General features: G+C 39.8%; 1 pseudogene; it reads left to right on the top strand.

The window, feature by feature from the left end:
* Positions 1-18,365: 18,365 nt before the first annotated feature.
* On the top strand, positions 18,366-20,004 carry LOC141645861 (F-box protein CPR1-like; annotated as a pseudogene).
* The last annotated feature ends 2,973 nt before the right edge of the window (positions 20,005-22,977 follow it).

The raw sequence follows: 22,977 nt of genomic DNA, 5'->3' as shown, positions 1-22,977 counted from the left end.
AAGAAGGAGATGAAAGAGAGAGGAAATGCAGGGGGTGGGGCTATCCGGGTAGGTTAGTAGTACGGAGTGTATATAATCATAATAATAACATATATATATATATATAATGACAATAATAATATAATATATAATAATAATAATATATAATAATAATAATAATAATAATAATAATAATAATAATAATAATAATAATAATAATAATAATAATAATAATAATAATAATAATTGATGGGGCATATTCTGCACCGCTGACCAAGTCAACACACTGAGCGAGGTCAAAGATATCCACAGCAAGTCAACGACTCAGACAGCCTAGCCGATGCAGCCCATCGGCCTGTTAGCCAGGGTCTCGGCGCGACAACCTGCCAGCCGGGACACATACCCGCGTACTCATATCCAAGGCCCGTCGGCCGGCCTGCCATAGGTCCATCGGCCGAGGGTAGAACGGTCTTTTCACCTGCTAGCCACTTGGCCACTTGGCCACTACGTGACAAAAGGTGAAAGCCTATAAATACTCCTCAACCTTCATTGAGGAAAGCATCCAAGAACTTAACCTAAATACACTATTCATCTGGTAATATCTTCCTTATCTCTCTACAATACATACCTAGCCAAGTAACACAACTTAATCCTTTAAGTTTACTGACTTGAGCGTCGGAGTGAGTACGCTTGGCACAAAGCCAAGCCCTCAGTTCGTTCATTATTGCAGGAGAGGCCGAGAGGAACGATAAAGGCAAGAAGGGTTCAACTCAAGACATTATTCTACAAGCCACGGGTGGTAACGATACTTGCTCTGGAATTACACCCGGAACAATTGGCGCCGTCTGTGGGAAAGAGACACTAGAAGCTAGTCGCATTCATTCCCAAACAAAAATATACACACAAAAAACCCACCCAAAAAGCTAAGAAAATGTCGAGACAACAAGACGCAGTCGTGACCGACGAAACCGCGTTCTACCAAGATGATGCTTTCAACAACTCTGGAGTCGTGCAGCCCTCCACCGGCGGAGTAATCCAACCAGAGTTCGGGATGCCAATAATACCCGACGCGCGCGCGCAAACAACCAGGTCACCATCATGGGACGGGTGGTTGACGTAGCGAAACCGAAAATGCTCCCGGACCTAATCGCAATACGCCCGCTCACACCGTCACGCCGACAAGAGCGCGGAAAACGTCCCGGAGACCAGGCCCTAAATGTGACTCCAAGAAATTTGAACGGAGCACTAGGAGAAGCCGACCCAGTCAAGACGCCGGGGGAGCCCAAAGTTGGCGCGGTAGACCTGAGTCCTTCCCGCACTCGTGGGAGGACAGCGTCCCCGCCACACGAACGAGGCTTGCCCCAAAGGAGCTGAGGAGTCCGACTCGGCGAGTTGGAGAAGAAGTCCGAGTCGAAGAAGGAGCCCCTCCCGCTACGGGGGAGGAGCCAGGTTAGGGATGCGAGGAGCCGATCGCCGCGCGTCGTTCGACACATGGTTAGGCGCCCCTCAACGCCTCGTCCTAGAGGTCCCGGTGCCAACTAAGCTCAAGCTGCCACCTATTTCATACAAAGGAGATAGTGATCCATCCGACCACGCCGAGGCTTTCGAGTCTTACATGTCGGTATGGGAACAAACTGATGAGGTCCGTGCCGAGTTTTCCCAACAACTTTGCATGGGATGGCTCGGAGCCGGTACAAAGGGCTTCCCGACGGCTCGGTGTACTATTACGCCGACCTGAAGGACGCTTTCCTAGCCCAGTATTCCTGCAACAAGAGAAGAGCCGTAGAGACATCTGACCTCCTGACTATCAGACAGGAGGGAGGCGAATCTCTCCGGAGCTATGTGAAGAGGTTTGATGGAAAGGTCCAGCAGATTCGAGAAATTAATCCCGAGCTGGCGGCCTTCGCGCTGATGAAGGGCCTCCCAAGGGGAGCTTTAAAAAATGAGCTCATCAAGAGCGGAGGCCTGGGCTTGGACGCCGCCAGGAAGTTGGCCGACCAGGCCATCAAGGTGGAGGACTATCACAAGACCTGGGTAGATCCCAGCGAGGCCGAGCTCTCAGAAAAGAAGAGTCGCCGGGAGGACAGTCAGGACGAAAGACGCCGTGACAACAACGGGTCACGGTCCGATGAAAGACGTCGTGAGAATAATAGGTCACGGCCGGACAGATCCGACCGAAAACAGAACTCGGCGGGCGCTGGGTGGAATTCAGGAACGTACCACCAGAGGCGGTATAGTGAAAAAACCCCTCTCGTCGTATCAGCCGCCAAGGTCTTCGCCCTGAGCAAAAACGAGGGCCAGAAGTGGGAGAGACCCCCCAAGCCAAAAAGTGACGGTGACACGAGCCAGTACTGTGAGTACCACGGTCACACCGGCCATTTAACCAACGACTGCCGCCATCTGAAGAATGCCATAGAGGAACTGATCCGGAAGGGAAGCCTCGGCAAGTACGTTGCAAAAGGCCAAAAGGCTGACGCCGGCAGTTCAGACAAGAAGTCCGTCTTCGAGCGGATAGGAGTGATTCATGTTGTCATCGGGGGCAACGAAAACGGAGGGTCCGCTCATGGGCACAAACGACACCTAAACGAGCTATATCAGGCCATCAACTTCGTGCCCAACTCAGGGATCCCCTCTGCAAATATCCCCGATATGACTATTGGAAGAAAGGACTACGAAGGGGTCATCGCTCCTCACAGCGACCCGCTTGTAGTCAATTTGGACATATCCAACCACCTGGTTAAGAGGTGCCTGATTGACACAGGCGCATACACGAACATCATGTTCAGAGAGTGCTTTCTCGGCCTCGGCCTGAAGATCAAGGACTTGAGCCCCTGCACCAACCCCTATACGACTTCTCTCTCGGGGCCGGCCTGGTGCCGCTGGGATCAATCAGACTCCCGGTGACGTTCGGCGAAAAGAACGCGGCTAAAAACGTCCTAGCCGAGTTCGTGGTCATCGACGGCTCGTCCGCCTACAACGTTCTCATAGGCCGAGTCACCCTGAGCGAGGCCGACGCAGTGATGTCCATCCGGGCCCTAACACTGATGTATATCTCGGACCGGGGGGAAGCGCATAAGCTCGTCTCCAAAAACGAGAAGGATGAGGTGGTCAATGTCCAGATAGCTGCCCGAGGATGCAACATGCAATCCCTCAAAGAGGCGAAGAAGTCCGAAAAAGGAAAAAGCCCGTCCTTACAAAGCAGAGGGCGACCTCATGGATACAACTAGTGGCCGATCGGGAGGTGTGCCTGTGATGAGCCATTAGGGCATTGGTAATCTCGTAAAAATTTATGTAGCGGCGGAGGTGTCCAAAATAGCTGTGGACACCCCAACGCATGTTTTTACCTAATGAAAAACCATCCAAGCCTTCCATCAAAGCAAAATTTTCCCATCAGTTATCTATCGAGAAACAGACGCCGGCTCACACTGTCATACCGACAAGAGCGGCAGTCTCCATCAAGAAATTAGCGCCGTCGCAGTCACCCCAAGTAGTAGACGCCACGACAGTCACCCGAAGAGGTAGACGCCGTCGCAGCTCCTCCAAGTGGTAGACGCCACGTAACACGCTATCGAGAAATGCACGCTCGCTCACACTTTGTCATACCGACAAGAGCGGCGGTCTCCATCAAGAAATTAGCGCCGTCGCAGTCACCCCAAGTAGTAGACGCCACGGCAGACACCCGAAGAGGTAGACGCCGTCGCAGTCACTCCAAGTGGTAGACGCCACGTAACACGCTATCGAGAAACGTACGCCGCCACACTCGTCATACCGACAAGAGCGGCGCCTCCATCAAGAAATTAGCGCCGTCGCAGCACCCCAAGTAGTAGACGCCACGGCAGCCACCCGAAGAGGTAGACGCTGTCAGTAGCCTCCCAAGTGGTAGACGCCACGTAACACGCTATCGAGAAACGACGCCACACACTGCGTCATACCGACAAGAGCGGCAGCCTCCATCAAGAAATTAGCGCCGTCGCAGTCACCCCAAGTAGTAGACGCCACGGCAGCCACCCCAAGTAGTAGACGCTCGTCAGCAGCTCACTCCAAGTGGTAGACGCCACGTAACACGCTATCGAGAAATGTACGCCACACACTGTCATACCGACAAGAGCGGCCGTCTCCATCAAGAAATTAGCGCCGTCGCAGTCACCCCAAGTAGTAGACGCCACGGCAGTCACCCGAAGAGGTAGACGCCGTCGCAGTCACTCCAAGTGGTAGACGCCATGTAACACGCTATCGAGAAACAGACGCCGGCTCACACTGTCATACCGATAAGAGCGGCAGTCTCCATCAAGAAATTAGCGCCGTCGCAGTCACCCCAAGTAGTAGACGCCACGGCAGTCACCCCAAGAGGTAGACGCCGTCGCAGTCACTCCAAGTGGTAGACGCCACGTAACACGCTATCGAGAAACAGACGCCGGCTCACACTGTCATACCGACAAGAGCGGCAATCTCTATCAAGAAGCCAACGCCGGCTCCCACGGTCATTCCGACAAGAGCGGCGATCACCCTCGTAAGGCGGATACCGCGACAGTAACGGCCATCGCACACTACACTCGCAAAACAATCGAAGTATCTTGGAAGCGTTGAAACACAGTTGAGATACGCACTCTAAAAAAAACGGCCCCGGCCAAGCCGAGGCGGAAACAAAAGGGGCGCTCAATTAGGAATACAGGAAGACAACTCTGACAAAGATGAGATAAAGACCTCGGCCAGGCCGAAGGCGAAAGAAACGAGCTATTATTAGAAGATAAGTTACAAGTAAGATTACAAGTGAAAAGAATACAGGCGACGGCCGTCCCCACAGGGATAAGCCGAAACACAACCTACCAAAGCTGTACAAAAAAAAAAAAAGAAAAAGCAAAGCTACAATTATGTTCATGCACCAAGAGATAGCGGGGAGGAAGGGCTGAGTAATTGGCCCCCGAACAGCTGAAGCAGATCTGCTGTAAACTTGTTCTCATCAAGCAGCACATGGTAGTATGTGAGGAGCTGAAACAGATCTGCTGTAAACTTGCTCTCCTAAGCCTCGTTCTCGCCGCCATCGATGTCGGTAGCCGCATCTTCTTCGAGGGCAACCCAAAGACTTTTCTAGCAGCCTCAGCCTTGGCCTCGGCAGCCTCAGCTGCCCTCATCCTTTCGGCTTCTTCCTTGGCCACCCTAGCCTTCTCAGCAAGAGCTGCTTTCTCCGCGGCCGCCTCCCTCTCCATCTTCGCCTTCACCGCCTCCTGAAACTTCTCCACCGCGGCTTTCTCCTTAGCCTCGAGCTTGTCATCAAGCAGCACGTCGAACCTGCCCCACGGGAAGGAACCATCAAGAGGGAAAAGCTCCCCGATAACTTCCCTAGCAGCATCTTCGGCCAAATCCCGGAACTCGGCGCACAGTTTGGGGAGCATGACGGTTTGGAGCATCTCGATGTCCACCTCCTTTTGCTTGATGATGGCCTCTTTGTCCCGAACCACCTCCGCCTGAGCCTTAAACAGGCCCCTGGACTCGTCCCTCTGCTGGAGATAGAGGTTGGCACGCCCCTGAACAAGGTCACATTTCCTCAGCCGCTTCGCAGCTTCGGCCGCCGCAGCCTCGGCCTTAGCCCTCTCAGCAAGGACCTCCTTTTCAGCGTCCTCCCTAAGTTTTCTCTCAGCCAAGAGCGCCTTCTCAGCTTCTCCCCTGAGCCTCTGCTCATTGAGGAGATCCAGCTTCGCCGACGCAGCCACCTGCTTAGTGGCGTTACGCTCATGAACAGCCCGAGCCACGGCCTTCTCTTGCTCCATGAGACGAGCACCGGTAATCACGTTCCACCTCGCCAGCTCCCTAATTAGCTTCGTGCCCTCCTCTATAAGCTCGGAGACGGAAGCCTTCTGGGATGAAGGGACGGTGGAGACAATTTGACCACTAGCCCGCGGCTGGGAGACGAAAGCCTTCTGGGATGAAGGGTTGACGGTGGCGCCTTGATCACCAACCTGCGCAGAGGACCCCACCGCCTGCTGCCCAACGTGAGCAATAGCCGACTGCGGCTGGTCTGCAGAAATTCAATTAAAACATCAGTATCAACATTGACTTATCAGGAACACCTAATGGCACGGCTAAATTTAAGCCACAAGCTAGATAGGCACCATGTTTGGCCTTTTTGACCGAAGGAGGCACTTCCTTGCCAGCGGTAGAAGCTGTCCCTTTCCTCTTACGGATAAGGGGAGATCCCTCTGCGTCAGAGTCCCCCTCATCGGGAATATCAACAATCTCCACCTTCTTAGGGGAGGGGATGGGAGTTGGAACCGGTGTCAACGCCGTTGCCGCTGAAGGCTTTGTTTTCCGCGTCCGACGCACTACGCCGCTAACAACCCTCGCCTGCGCCTCCTCCTTGCTCAAGACCTTCAGCCGCTGTTCCATAAGATCATTCGGTGACGTCCTGCGGTCATGGGTTAGAGCCTGGGGATGCAAGTTAGCAACGGTTTTATCTTTGTGCAGCCCCATTCTCCGAAGAAGATTCTCAGATAGGTCCGGTCCAAAGTGGTCTGCAAAAGAAGCAAAGCAAGAGTCAAGTAGAGGAAATAAATCGAAGTTCGAAAATAAAAAACATTGAGAGCGGCGATGGGCCTCACACCGACCCCACTCACCCCGTGCTAGGGCCGGTATGAGGCCGACATAGCAAAGCGGCTCATCCTGGAGAATGATCTGCGTCGGGGGAATCCATCTTTTCGGCACCCCACTCTTGTCCACCTCAAAGAGCCTCATTGCCAGCCTCTCATCCTCCTTGAGAACGACCCTGCTGGCATCCATTTTAAGATGCTTCCGAGTGACCCATCTGTCATGCTCCGCCCTAGTCTCACACCGCAAATTAACCTGGTCTTTGAAAGGAGCGGGGCGGCGGATAGTCATCCCAAGACTTTAACGTACACCCACCGACCTTGCCAGTCCTTGCAAGAAGAAAGTTTGTCAACAGAGATATAACCCTGCTCCGTTTGCACACTGTACCATCCAACGCGGCCAGGGATTGACGGTTTAAGATGATGAAGTCGGCGGAATAAATTCACCGTCGGAGCCTCTCCCTTAAAGAGACAAAGCCAGACAAAACCGATTATGGTTCTCATAGCTAGCGGATGCAGTTGGGCAACGGCAACGTTCATGGCTCTAATTATGGCCATAACGTAGCCATTCAAATGAAACCGGAGCCCGTACTCCAAATGCCGCATGTATACGCCAGTATAGCCCGGCGGAGGACAACATACGGCCTGACCCTCCTCAGGGATAACAATTTCGTATCCCCTACCAAAGAAAAAATGATCCTCGAAAAGTTTCCCGCCGGAACAACGGGCAAGCTTACGGGACCAAGCACGGTCAAGACGGATCTTACGGACATAGCCGTGATCCATGACGATCGTCTCCCCTCACTAGGACGAGACCTTTCCGCATCATCACCAAAATCATCACCAAGATCACCAAAAGAGTCGAATCCTCCCATTCCTCCGAATTTGAGGATCAACTTCAGAGAAGGAGACCTAGGGCCCCCCGACGCAGTTTACTAGGTCCAAGATCGCAGGAAGACATGGTTCACAACAAATCACTAGCAAGAAAAATAAAAAGTTTGCTTGTTTACCTTAAAGAAAAACACTCGCCGGATCAAATACTCCGAAGATTAAGAAGACGAAGACAACCCTTGAAAGTTTGGAGAGATGAAGATTTTGGAAAAAAAATTTCGAAAATAAAATGGAGGCCAAAATCACGGAATAACTGCCCTATTTATAGAGAAAAGCCCATGAAGAAGGACCAATCAGGGCACAGCCCATGAAGCGTCAACCAATCAGCGAACATACACGTGTCAAACATGCAACAGTTGAATGTCAATCAATGCAACAGTGACCAAGCGTCTTCAAAACGCCTATTCACATCTCTTCGACTGTTCATCTTCCTCAATAAATTCCTAGGTATCTACTCTCCGCCGGCCACCCGATCAACCAAGCTAGGAAGCACCGGCCGGGGGCAATCAAAATCAACCGGCACTCTCAGCCCTGGTCTCGGCCAGCGTCATGTTCTTTTCCACATCGGATACCCTTTACGCATCCATGTGGAGGGGGGATATGATATATGGTACGGCCTAACAAGAGCCACGCCGATGCACAAGAAGAAGCCGATACAGACAAATTTGCGAAATTTACTTAGTGCAGAATATATGCTCAGCATACATCGGAGCCCATACCACGGCATAGACTACGCTGGGGGCAAATTGATGGGGCATATTCTGCACCGCTGACCAAGTCAACACACTGAGCGAGGTCAAAGATATCCACAGCAAGTCAACGACTCAGACAGCCTAGCCGATGCAGCCCATCGGCCTGTTAGCCAGGGTCTCGGCGCGACAACCTGCCAGCCGGGACACATACCCGCGTACTCATATCCAAGGCCCGTCGGCCGGCCTGCCATAGGTCCATCGGCCGAGGGTAGAACGGTCTTTTCACCTGCTAGCCACTTGGCCACTTGGCCACTACGTGACAAAAGGTGAAAGCCTATAAATACTCCTCAACCTTCATTGAGGAAAGCATCGAAGAACTTAACCTAAATACACTATTCATCTGGTAATATCTTCCTTATCTCTCTACAATACATACCTAGCCAAGTAACACAACTTAATCCTTTAAGTTTACTGACTTGAGCGTCGGAGTGAGTACGATTGGCACAAAGCCAAGCCCTCAGTTCGTTCATTATTGCAGGAGAGGCCGAGAGGAACGATAAAGGCAAGAAGGGTTCAACTCAAGACATTATTCTACAAGCCACGGGTGGTAACGATACTTGCTCTGGAATTACACCCGGAACAATAATAATAATAATAATAATAATAATATATAAAAAGTGGTATTTAAAGGTGGGTGTAAGAGGGTAGGTGAGCGTGTTGTTGATTTCTGGTTGGTCCGGATTAAAGTATGTACAAAGTGAAATGTGACGGTCTATAGCTAGACGGATGTTGAGACGGGAATTATTATTATTACTGTCACTATTATTATTGTCCGACCAAAAATATGTATACATTTATTCTTATATAAATTATGACTCAAGGATATAATTTAATAATACGTATTTTTTTATATAAACGAGCTTTTATATATTATTTTTATAAAAATCGTGTTTGACATAAAATTAATTAAATTGAACAATTCAAAAATATTTAATGAAGTAATTCAAACGGTTTAATAAATTTTTAAATGTCAAAAAGGGAAATTCGCGGGTGTTACACAGAATATCACCAATACATGAATATATTCCAACATATCATAATCACCCTCTTAATGATGCAATTAACCATTAAACATGTTATAATGCAAATGCCCTAATTTATATGAGATTAATTACCACATCAACATAACCACACCATATTATTAAAATCGAGTAGGATTAACCTACCTTTTATCATAATCCATAAGCTAGGCGAAATCACCAAGTATCCATCTCATAAAACCGTGTCATCCTATATAAATCACATAATAACCATCACAATGCATCCTATATATACTACAAAACCCCTTATTATTACCCCTTAATTACCCCTATTCCGCATACTAATTGCTAATTAATTACCCATAACAAAATCCCCCAAAAGTTAGGGTTTAAAAGACTAGAAAAGGGTGGATCTTTACTTACTAGATGGAGGAGATGAAGAGGAAGGTGGAAATCTTCTAATCCAAGCTTAAATCCCAAGTAGTAGGTGTTTGTGAGGGTTTAGAAAGAAGGGAGAGAGTTTGGAGAGATAAGGAGAAAGATAGAAATGATTTTAGGGTTGGGGAAGGAAATGGGCTAAATCCCGTATTCTGAAATAGCGTCACTCGATCGAGTGTCGAGCCCTACTCGGTCGAGTGGACTCACGCGGCCGAGTATACTCTTCACTCGACCGAGTGGATCTACTCGATCCGCCGCGGTTCCACTTGGTCTAGTTTAGGTCTAGTAGACCCACTCAATCCCCTTAATTACCCCTATTCCACTTGACACCCTAAATAAATCAAGATATGTACAGATATTAAAAATAAGTTTTGTTGATAAAAAAAATCTCCCTTCTTCTAAGAGAATAAAACTCTCTAAATTTTTTCCCGCCAAAGTGAGATGCTCTATGATTGGTCCTCACTCCTTATATTATATCACACTAATTCTCTATACCATAAATAGGAGATAACTATAAGTTTTAAATTTGTAAATATATATTAATGAGATATTTGAATTTTGTTATACATATATGTGGGATTGCATTAATAATAATATGTATGATATGAGACAATAGACAAAATATTCTACACAATTTTTTTTCGTAATTCTTATTTTATGTCTTGTGATGATATAAAGGTACTAACACTATTACAAGTTGACTATCTATTTTTGCAAATTTTCTAATTTTATTATATAATTAAGTCATTACTTGAGGTTACTCTTTTAATAAATGTAATCCATTATATAAGGGTTAATTGATGAGAATAATTCGAACTATTGTCCATCTTCTTATAATAATCTGAACAACGCTTTAACTCACAATAAATCATAGTATTATAATAATCATATAAAAGGTCATAATAATCTTCTTATAATAATCATATGAAAGGGCATATACTCATATACATCGCCTCGATTGGCATCAGTTAAGAACCTATGCCAATCTTTGTTTACAACCGATGCCAACTACGTTAATTGTACTAGTGCCTTCTCATACTGCACTTCACCCATTATTAACCTCTAATTCCCGGTGGTGACCCATTTTTTTCGTAATTCTATTTTATGTCTTGTGGTGGCGGCGGTGGGTAGATGGATACGAGATTGGGTAGGTATGAGTGTCTTAGGTGTTTTTTTTTTTTTTTTGATTTGCTTAATTAAAAAGTAAAAATAATAACAGTTACCTATTCTAATTTGAGTGTTATTTGGATTATTACAAAAAGATGGGTAATAATTCGGATTATTTTTAATAATGACCTAACTTATATAATTAGGTTTGGTTAAAACGTCGATCTTATTTGTTGTGAAAATCGTCAAATATCCACTAGACTCCCCTAGGGAATGTTAGCAAGTTATAATTTTTAACGTCTTTGTACATTATTATCTGAAAAGTTGCGCATTTGTGCGGATCTACACTAATTATTCAATTATATAATTAAATCTAGCTAGTACGTGAATCAAAATATTTTTTGTTATTTCTCGGAATTATTTAATGTATGGGAACATGAAGTTTCGTGTTTCTAAGATTTATCTGATTTTGTTGTCTAGATGCATTTGATTTTGTGTTAGTCGTTATTTTGTATGGCTGTTGTTTCTGTTTGTATGGGTTGGATTGGAGTCCTTAAGCTTACAAAAAGGCTACTCATACACGAGGTGTATGAAAATCTCATACACAACGAATAAAATTGCGCCATGTGGCAAACTAGAGTGAATCATATGTAGTTAATTAAGGGTTATATTAGTAATTACACCTATCTAGTTAACTTGCTAACCACATGTAGTTAGCTATATTTTGGGTAATTTTTAATTTCCTTTGTTTTACAATTGTGATCTCTTATTATTATTATTATTGTTTTTAGTTTATTTTGAATTATTAATATTAACAAGTATTATTGTTAATTATTTTTGACGTCTTCAATTGTATTCTTTATCAATCAAAATCGTATGAACCCTAATTTCATTGGATTGATGAACCCTAACTCATTTGATCATATCAATTTTTATTGATTAAGATGTAATCCTAATCAATGTAAATCGAATTACCCTAGCATTATTAATCAAATTGTAATTCTATTAATCGAATTAGCCTTATTCTTAATCATTTAAAATCAAATTAGGGGAAAATGGGGAAAAAATTATGAACCCTAATCAAATTGAAGAACCGTAATTCAGTTTATCAAAATCAGTTTTTATCAATCAAATTGTAATCCTAATCATTAAAAATCGTGTTAACCCTAGCATTGGAGTAATTAAAATCTAATTCAATACTATTAATCGAATTAGCCTTATTCTTAATCATTTAAAATCGAATTAGGGGGAAAAGGGGACAAATTTTGACGAACCCTAATTTAATTAATGAAAATCGATCAATTATTTGATCAACCCTAATTCAATTTGTCAAAATCAAATAACCTTAATTTTGTTCGTTTAATTAGAACGTAATTAAGTTATGTTAATCAAATGTATGAACCCTAATTGAGGTGGTATTAAATTAAAGGTAAAGTTAAGCGAAATAATTAGGGCATAAAGGGGGGGAAAAGGGGGAAAAAGTTGTTGTTGTAAAGGTTCGAACACGGGTTGACATTAGAAGCAAGTAAATGTTTGCAAAGAAACTAGTAACCAACTAAGCTAGGGGTATCAGCACATACATTTACTAATTACAATTCATTATATTATGAATCTATTCCTTTAATTGATTTCGAAATGTAAACGTTATTGAACTATAATTCGAATAATTTCCTTATTTACAAATTCCTTTTTTAAATTCGTAAAACTTTCCTTTTTCTAAAAATATTATTGGCTTGATTTTAGGCAATAACTTTCTTAAATTTAATAATTGCCTTATTTAAAAAAATTCGGTTTTATTTGACAAAATATCGTTTTTTAAAAAAATTCTTGCTTGATTTTAGGAATATTATCTTTTTGTTGAGAGATTTTGGGTGGAAGATCTCCCTTATTTGATTTGTAGGTGTAGATTTAGGCCAAGATTTTTTTTAATCTTCTACTGTTATTGCTACCACAAAAAAAATATTGAAGATCTTTTCTAAAATTTCTCAACAATAAGATAAAATATTGAAGATCTTCTCTAAAATCTCTCAACAATAAGATAAAATATTTCAAATAATATTTCACAAATCAAGTAAAAATCTTTTCTACTAGGGAAATGTTAAAAATAAAATTCAAAATTTTAAATAAGGCAATTTATAAATGGGGTAGTTTTTAAATAAGGCAGTTTTAAAAATCATGGAAACGAATTTTTTGATTAGGCGGTTAAAAATCGATTTAGGGTTTATTTTTAACAATATAATGAATTGTAATAGGTACTTTGATGTGCTGATACTAGACCTGTCAAAATTCGACCCGACCCGGAAACCCGACCCGACCCGACCCGTTTTTTCAGGGTTACAAACCCGGTTTTTTCGACCCGCGACCCGTTTGACCCGAACCCGAAATGACCCGTTATTTTAGGGTCGAGACCCGACCCGAACGGGTCGACCCGTTGGGTCAAAGGTAAATCAAGAATTTTATTAAAATATTAATATTTATATATTATATTTGAAAAAATAGTTAAAAAAATATTTTTTTTATTACTTAAAATTACAAAAATAACTAAAAAGTTAATTTTATATAACTTTTATAATATTTAATAATAAAATAATTATTAAAAAAACTTTATTTTAATAATTATGTCAATATAATTAATGTAAACGTTGAATATCATTAAAATATTAATTTTAAATCTGATTTACATTTTAAAAAAATATTTTTTTAATTAAAAAAATCGTTTAAAAAAGACGTTAGAAATTATTTCTTGACCTGTATTCTGACCCTAACCCGACCCGTGACCCGTATAACCCGACCCGTATTTGACCCGACCCGTATTCGACCCGACCCGTATTCTGACCCGACCCGTATGACCCGACCCGGGACCCGACCCGCCCGACCCGTTTGACAGGTCTAGCTGATACCCCTAGCTTAGATGGTTACTAGACTCTTTGCAAACAATAGCCCTCTATTAACAACAACCCGTGCTCGAATCTCCTTACCAGCAAATTTTTTTCCTTTTTTTTCGATTAATCAAGTTAGGGTTAGTTAATTTCGATTTTGTTTTTTTTTTCATTTTTTTCGATTAATCATTACATAAACATTTACATTTAGATTTTGATTAAGGCAAACATTTATCTACAAATTGAATTAGGGATTCGATTAATCAATTTGGGTTAATTGAATTAGGGATTCGATTAATAAAATGAAATTAGGGTTAATTGATTTAGGGAAATTTAATGAAATCAAAATTTTGAATTAGGTTTTCATCAATTTGATAAATGAATTCAAAATTTTGAGTTTTCTTTGATTAATGAAATCGAAATTTGGAATTAGGGTTTTCATCAATTTGATCAATAAATTAAATTAGGGTTTGATTAATTGAATTCGATTTTTATCTATTTTATTTTATTGTTTTTAAAAAAAAAACGATTTTCCTTAATATAAAAGCTAAATAACAAAAAAATATAAATAATAACATAATTTTAGGTAATTAAATGAAATTGAAGAAAGTCAAAACAAATAAAAAAACTTCCATAAAAATTGTTAACTACGGAGTACTATAGTTAAGTTGCTAACCCAATATGTTAAATTACTAATCTAACCTTACTCTAACCTATACAAGTTAACTCTAGTTTGCCATGTGGCGCATTATGATTGGCCGTGTATGAAAAAACTCATACACCTCGTGTATGAGTATCATCTTTCGCTAGCTTAAGCCCAATTCCAGTTCCACATAGTTGCGTTTTTCCGGTCTCAATACATAATACAGGTATTGCAGACTTTGCAGTTATATGACAATACTCCAATGGTAATACTTAGGTAATACGGCCGTATCATATCAATGGTAATATTTTTTATTTGGCCCACAACATTACCAAATTATTCTTATACCTATTTGATATTTACATAAAATGCCACTACATATCCCACATAACAACTCACAATTAAACCCACAATTACATACCCCGCCTATTTCTTCCCTCTTTACCTCTAGTTTTACCCTCTTTTCTTAAAAACCTCATTTTTTACCACGTTACCATTTGTATGGTACGGAGGGAGTATTATATTAGCAATGTAAGACGACGTGGTATAGGTAGCACGAACACTCCTCCTAATCGGTCTTCCCGTGTCGGACACCCGTGTCGGACACTTGTAAAGCCGTGACTAATTTTCATCTTTTATTTGGGCACGTGTCCATGGTATTTTGAGCCGTGTCCATCGTATTTGGACACACCTTCAAACGGAATCAAGTTGAATTTAAGATAAATGGCGTGAATTGTTATATGGTTAAATTTGGTGGGGAAATAAGTTGAATTGGGGGTAAATGACGTTCTTTAGACTAGTAATGACTAATGAGATGTCGAAATAGATTGATTATAAGTTGGTTTTTGGTTTTAGAAATGAGAATGAGTTATAATTAACGTCAAATTTTACCTTCACTTATTTAAATTTAATATTTAATACTTTTTCAAAAATAAAATCACACATAAATAACTATTAAATATATATTTTATTAAATTTAAATGACGTGTCCCGTATCGCGTGTTCATGTCGTGTCAGTGTCCGTGTCCGTTTTGGTGCTACCTAGGATGTGGTTTGTCCTTATGCTGAAACTAACTTCTGTTACGGTCATAAGCTCTAGCCGTCAAAGCCCTATCCAAGTTTGAACAAATTCGGACCAAGTTTGAGTTTACTAAAGCTTGAATCTTGTGAAAAATTAAACGTATTTTATTTTCGCATTATATTTTTTATTCAATATAATATTTTTTGTTTACTATTAACCATTTGCATACCATTAATGCATTGAATCCAAAATAAACGGAAAAAAATCACGAAAAACCCACGCAATATAGTACCCCTCGTCCATTTCCACCACCAAGACCAACCACCACACTTTGGCCACATAGGTGATCTAGGACTGAGCCTAATTTTGGCAATGGGTCCTCCCACTCGAACAAACTACATGTTTGTCCGACCCTTACTACATTAAATTATTCGCAAAATCTTATTTCAGACGGGCACTTTTCCCGTCTGAAATAAGACCGACAAAATGTTGCCATTTTTTTAATAAAATGTAAGCAGTGAATCTACAAAATGTTATCATTAGAGGTGTCACTTTTTACCCTGAAAATAGTGGGAAAAATAATGGTAACATGTTATCGAAAAATACAAACATTTTACTGTCAAATGATAACATGTTGTCCGTCTTATTTCAAACCAAAAGCAATGGTCTGAAGCAAGACGCACTGTAAATTATTATCTATGTAAAATTAAATAAAGGGTTTTTTTGTCAAAAACAACCTTTAAAAAACTTTTTTTTTTCACACACTACATTTAAAAAAAAAAATTGTAAAACACAACTTTTAATAATTTTGTTGTTGTCAAACACTATATTTTGCCAAGAGTTTGACCACTTGCATACGAATGAAACCATATCAGCTAATCTTGCACGAGATTGTCGACCCCGAAAGGACAATTAGGCCCTGTTCTTTTGGACTTCAAGTCACTTAATTTAAGTTCACTTCAGATCCTATAAGTTCGATTCGATTCGATTCGAGATCCTATAAGTTCGATTCGAGATCCAATAAGTTCGATTCGATTCGATCCTATAAGTTCGATTCGATTCGAGATCTTATAAGTTCGATTCGAATCCTATAAGTTCGATTCGATTCGATTCGAGATCCTATAAGTTCGATTCGAGATCCTATACCTCACTTAATTTAAGTTAACTTCGATCCTATAAGTTAAGTTCGATTCGATTCGAGATCCTATAAGTTCGATTCGATCCTATAAGTTCGATTCGATTCGAATCCTATAAGTTCGATTCGATTCGAGATCCAATAAGTTCGATTCGAATCCTATAAGTTCGATTCGATTCGATTCAGATCTATAAGTTGATTCGATTCGAGATCGGATAAGTTTCGGTCCAAAAGAACAGGCCTTAAGGTCATGTTCTTTTGGACCTAAACGGATCTGATCTCGAATCGAATCAACTTATAAGATCTCGAATCGAACTTATAGGATCGAACTTTTCTCAACTATAAGATCTCGAATCGAATCAACTTATAGGATCTCGAATCAACTTATAGATCTCGAATCGAATCAACTTATAGATCCGAATCGAATCAACTTATACGATCTGAACTGAACTTATAGGATTTGAACTGAACTGAACTTATAGGAACCGAATTTAAATTTACTTAATTTAATTTAACTTAACTATTATTATTATTGTTGTTGTTGTTGTTGTTGTTGTTGTTGTTGTTATTGTTATTGTTATTGTTATTGTTATTGTTATTGTTATTGTTATTATTATTATTATTATTATTATTATTATAAAAATGCAATTTTTTATTGAGATCAAATAATTTTTTTACAAAAAATTAGTGGGCAGCCAAGAGAGAACATTGATAAGAAAATATAGTTTAAAGTACAAGGTAAGATAATAACATTTTTCCGCTTTATATACATTGGTTTGTTCATACATTATACTACGATTACATTACGATAAAAAATAATGAGAGGAGTCATAATTTTGTTTTAAAAATAATAATGTATATATGTATCGAATAATTAATATCAAATGTTTTTGCATCGGTTTTTAAAAATAATACTCCGTGTATAACATTTATGAACTGAATTTATAGGATCTGAACTGAATTTATAGGATCTCGAATCAACTTATAAGATCTCGAATCAATCAATTTATAGGATCTCGAATCAACTTATAAAATCTAAACAAATCGAATCAATCGAATCAACTTATAGGATTTGAAGTGAACTTAAATTAAGTGATTTTAAATCCAAAAGAACATGGCCTAATTATTTTGACGTTCTAAGCCGTTTGTAATTACTTGTGGTTCCCTTCCCATGGTGAAACATTTATGCAATGAACACTAAAAACACAAAAATAGACTTCGAAATAGCTTCCTGGGCAAAAAATTATCATCCCTTGAACATCCATTATTTTCCCGTAATAGTAGAAACATCAATTATATGCTTCTAGTTTTTGTAAAACACTATTGAAAAATGAAGTTTACGAAACAAAAAACTCAATTATAATAAAATTAGGCGGAACATAAGTATTGAAATTTTAATTTAGCACTAATACAAAACTACTCGGTCGAGGTCATTTGTTTTGTGATCTTCTTTTCAATTAGCTTTGGAGCCGAGCAAAGTTGCACGACTTAGGCCATGTTCTTTTGGACTTAAAGTCACTTAATTTCAGTTCACTTCAGATCCTATAAGTTCAGTTCAGATCCTATAAGTTCAGTTCAGATCCTATACCTCACTTAATTTAAGTTCAGTTCAGATCCTATAAGTTCGATTCGATTCGATTCGATCCTATAAGTTCGATTCGATTCCGATCCAATAAGTTCGATTCGAATCCTATAAGTTCGATTCGATTCGGATCGATAAGTTTCGGTCAAAAGAAAATGCGCCTTAGTTACATAATATATAACATATGACCTAAACTGATCTAGTTCGAGAAGTGACAACGCGAACAAAGTAAGTATACACTCGAATCCAAACAACATTCTCAAAGCAAATTTGAAACTATAATGACTCGGTTCAATTAGGATTATGACATGTGACCTAAACTGAAGTGATAAATCTTGCTTGTGACTTCTTACAAGTCACATCTCACAAGCCTCTTTCCCACTTACCAAATTATGAGAATTTGAATTATTTTCCTACCTTACTTTTTTTTTCATTTCTATTTTTCCTACATACGCTTCACCCATGGCGTCCTCAACACTCCCTTCCGACATAATCACTAATATTCTTAGTAGATTACCATCCAAAACCCTAATTCGCTTCAAATCCGTCTCCAAAGAATGGTATTCCCTAATCAGTTCCCCCCATTTCATCTATCTCCATCTATCTCAAACCCTAATTTCTGACAATTACCCCCAAGCTCGTCACCTGCGAAAATACCCTTTTCTCCTCCCCAATTTCCGACAATTACCCTCACAAACGCCGTTTTGCGCAAAAAATCCTTGGTTCCATCAATGGCGTCCTTTCCCTCTTCTCCTCCTCAATTTCCGACAATTACACTAACCTTAATTTCCACTTTTCGAAGCTCGATTACCCTTACAAACACCACTTTTTCCGAATCCTTGGTTCCATCAATGGCGTTCTTTGCATTTCATTATGTAACTTTTCTCTCTTTTTATGTAACCCTTGTATCAAAACGCACCGTTTGATCCCGCCTTTTACCCCATCTCCTAATACAATCACTCGGTCGTTTCTACTAAAGGAAAATCCGGAGGACGATGGCACTCTAGTTAATCTTTTAAACACTGTCGTTTACGGGTTCGGGTTTGATTCGGTTAAGAGGGATTATAAGCTGGTGAGGATGATCGAGACTCGTAAAGATAACGTGTTGACGTATTGCGAATCGAGTGTGTATAGTTTGAAAAATGATTCATGGAAATGTGTAAATGATCAAACCTTGTTAGGAGGGCAATTTTATCTTCTTCGGGAACATATGGTGGTGTTTGTTGATGACATTTTGCATTTTATTCTACTTGATACTGATGATCATAAGCTTAAAGTTAAATGCTTTAATCTTCGGACCGAGAATTTCTCGATTCTCGACCTTCCTGCGACAATGCCAAATAATGAGGGGATCTGTTTTAGGGAATTAGGCGGGTGTTTTAGTGCAATGGTGAATTATGAAAGCTATAAAAGCGTTACTGATTTTTTTATAGAACGAGCCGATTTGTGGGTAATGAAGGAGTATGGAAATGAGGAATCTTGGTTTAGGTTGTTTAGTATTAGTGACTCGGCTATGCTTTCTAAGTTTACCAGTGATAGATCTAACTCCACTGGAAGATGTTGTGTAAGAGCGATTCTTTACTCGAAAGATAAGGAACGGGTTTTGCTCAAATTCAACGATGGTCCGTCGTTTTATTGGTATTCTTGGGGTAACAACACATTTGAAAGAATTAAAATTCATGGTTGGCCTTTTGATGATTATGCTGATCCTGATCGAACCTCTTTTACATGGACCTTTTTGGATAGTCTTGTTTCGTTAGCCAAGGATAAGGATGATTCTTAACCAAATATCATGCCAGAGAAGAACAAAAACAAGTATGTTTATGATAGCGTTGATATAATTTAAGACGGTCTTATTCTATAATTTGCTTAGATATTATTTCCTTTAGAGAGTTAATTCACTTTGGCTTGGTTATGTGTGCCTAAATAGCTATGGAAGCGTTTTAGGGGAGATGAGCAGCCTCCAGAAAGCTTAGGTGAAAGCAAAGAGTATAATGTTGACATGGTACCCAAGGTATGTAGTATGTACCAATTTATTTGTAACAAGTGAAAATGTGGTGAAATTTAACACTTTATATTATGTTTTTCACCTATGTTACTCGAAATCGGCTGTAATCATGTGTAGTCTCTAGTGCATTGTTAGTTTAGCGCATGTTGTTGAACCGTTTTGTACTAGTAATACTTAATTCTGTGAATCATGTGTGTTAAGACTGGCAACTGTGGTTACGTATTACTGATATTGGGTGGCGATTAGGGGTGTACATTCAATGGTCCGCACCAAAGACTGGACCAAGACCGCGCGATTTGGTCAGGCTGACAATATTTACTTGATTCACAAAATCTTACTCTAGACGGACACTATCCGTCTAAAGTTGTAGACGAGTCAAATATGTCACGACTTTGATAATAAGACAAACAACAAGTGGCCTGGGATGGTGGGGTTTTCTTATTATAAAAGTGATGACTAATTTGACTTGTCTACATCTTTAGACGGATAAACCTGTCTACAATGAGACTAATTGTTGATGATTTGGTTTGGTCCACGATTCATCTATTTACATGAGTGAACTGAACGACGGACCGCACTATGGCCAAAACCGTTGTAACGAAAATCTTTTGCTGTTTCTAATCCAACCGAGTGAGCCAAACCCGAGCAAACATGACTCGATAGGACCCGAAACCGACCCGATGATAACCGGTTACCTGATTCAAGATGACCAGCGACCTGAGTCAACCCGATTCATGTTCTGGACCCGGAAGCTGGCCCATCCGAAAGATAATCCGAAAGTTGACTCGAAATAACAATAATTAAATCATTAACAAAAAATTCAACAATAAATAGAGTTAATTACAAATAACTGCCTTTTATAATCGACTTAAATAACTCTCTTTTATACATTTTTATTCAAATAACTCGCTTTTGAAACATATTTTTATACAAATCAATGCCTCTTCACCGAAATTAGAATTATTTTGAATTTTCAAGCCAAAAAGTCGTTTTCCACTTCATTTTTCACTTTTATATGTTAAAGTTGTCCTTTAAAATGACGAATTTATACCCGATTCTTCTTTGTATATAATACATGATTTGATTGAATTAACAATAAACTTCGTTTATTAATTTTTGAGAGGTTTGAATTGATCAAGGATTATAAAAAATGAGTAGTGATGTATGGATTATTATAAGTAAGAGTAAATCGGTCAGATTATAAAAATAAATTAAGTTTCGGTAAAGAGGTATTGATTTGACATGTTACTTTGCTTGATACATAATATTTGCTTTTCTTAAGCCTTAAAATGATATGTTAGGTAATTAAGCTCATAAACTCAAAAGAGCTGATATTTAAAATCTGGGTTCAAAACTAGTCACCACCATAAGAATTGTTGAGAGTCCCAACTCCCAACCGTTTCGTTCGTTGGAAGTATGGGCTCAAACTTAACTTGCCAAATTCACAAGCGCTTGAAGTGCCCAATAAATACCCTTGTTAGGAAGAAATTGCGTAAGATTAACATATATAGAAATAGAAATGATTTATTTAGGTAAATTACGCGCTATTGTATTTTCCTTGACGACATAGACATTCATCATATATGTCGACCATTATACAAAATCATTCCAGTAATATCGTCACCACTTACAATAAGGATATTAGACGAGTTCAACGAAACAGATTTGTTCGAGTACACACTGTTAATGTTCAATCCAACATGGTTACCGTCAATATCTTCATATCCTACCAAAGCCTTGAGTTAGTTCCTATTGGAATTTGGCTTTATTTATACCATAATCAGTCTTGGTTAATGGTAAGAATATTAGTAGTTCCACTAGCCTATTTCGGTGACATTTTTTTTTTAATATCTATAATTATCATTATTGTTACAATTATTAATTAATAATGTTAAATTCCTAAACTACCCTTTAAGACTATTTAGTTTGAATTTCAAATTTTGATGGAGGGAAAGCAAATCAACTAATGAATTTACAATAATAACCCCGGTGACACCCAAATTGAGCGTCACCGGGTGACGCCATCTCATTTTCCTTTATACATCCACAATTCAAGTCAATTTAGTGCACCAAATTTGATTTCATATTTTCACTTTGATAATCTAAGATTTGAAAGAATTATACTACTCCTTCTATGTCGTCAATTGTTATTATTTGATTTTGGCATAAAACCGAGGAGACAAAGGAAAGAGCAAATGATCAATTATAAGATGACCACTTAAACAAATTGAGTGTGAATGATCAAATTATAAAAGTTCGAAAAAAATATACATAAGTTCAATTAAATTTATTATGGATGTATAATACTCTTATACAACAAGTTGTATAATAATATTGTGCTAATTTATGCTCCCTTATATCTGTTCATATACTCGCATACGTCGTTTTTATCAATTCTTCGGCCGATCGCCAAGGAGTACTCTACGGTGTATTCTCACAAGTTGTTACGAGGATTTGCAATTTAAACCGCTTATCCGAGGTAATTAACTAAGCAACCCTTTTCGTATTTTAGCTTCTAGTGCATGATCGATTGTATGATTTGAGTGTGATTGGCATGATTTGGATGATGATACCATGATTTGTGTATATATTGCTGGCTTGCTGCCTCTTCTCTAATTTAATGGTGAATGGTGATGATGAACTCATTGAAAATTTTATGATCGTCTAAACGTGGCTTTAGCATGAAGTTTAATTAGTCTTTACGTGGGTGTAATAATATTTAAAAGGGTAAGGACGTTTTCGGTTAAACGTCCTTATGTCTCCGTGTTATTAAACTCATGCAGTGTGTGTATTCACGGTTGATAAATATATATTGTTTGGTTGCTTGCTGGCAGATCTCCAATTTATGAGCTATACAACCAGTTGTACATATTGTACGGTGTAAAATCTGAATTTTATGATAAAATATTCGAGCTTTATTTTAAAAAATATGAGTTTTATTAGAAAGTATTGAGTTCATCCATTTACACATTAAAAACATG

This window comes from Silene latifolia, chromosome 3, assembly GCF_048544455.1.
Source record: "Silene latifolia isolate original U9 population chromosome 3, ASM4854445v1, whole genome shotgun sequence".
Taxonomy (NCBI): Eukaryota; Viridiplantae; Streptophyta; class Magnoliopsida; order Caryophyllales; family Caryophyllaceae; genus Silene; species Silene latifolia.
This window is presented reverse-complemented; position numbering and strand designations above follow the sequence as displayed.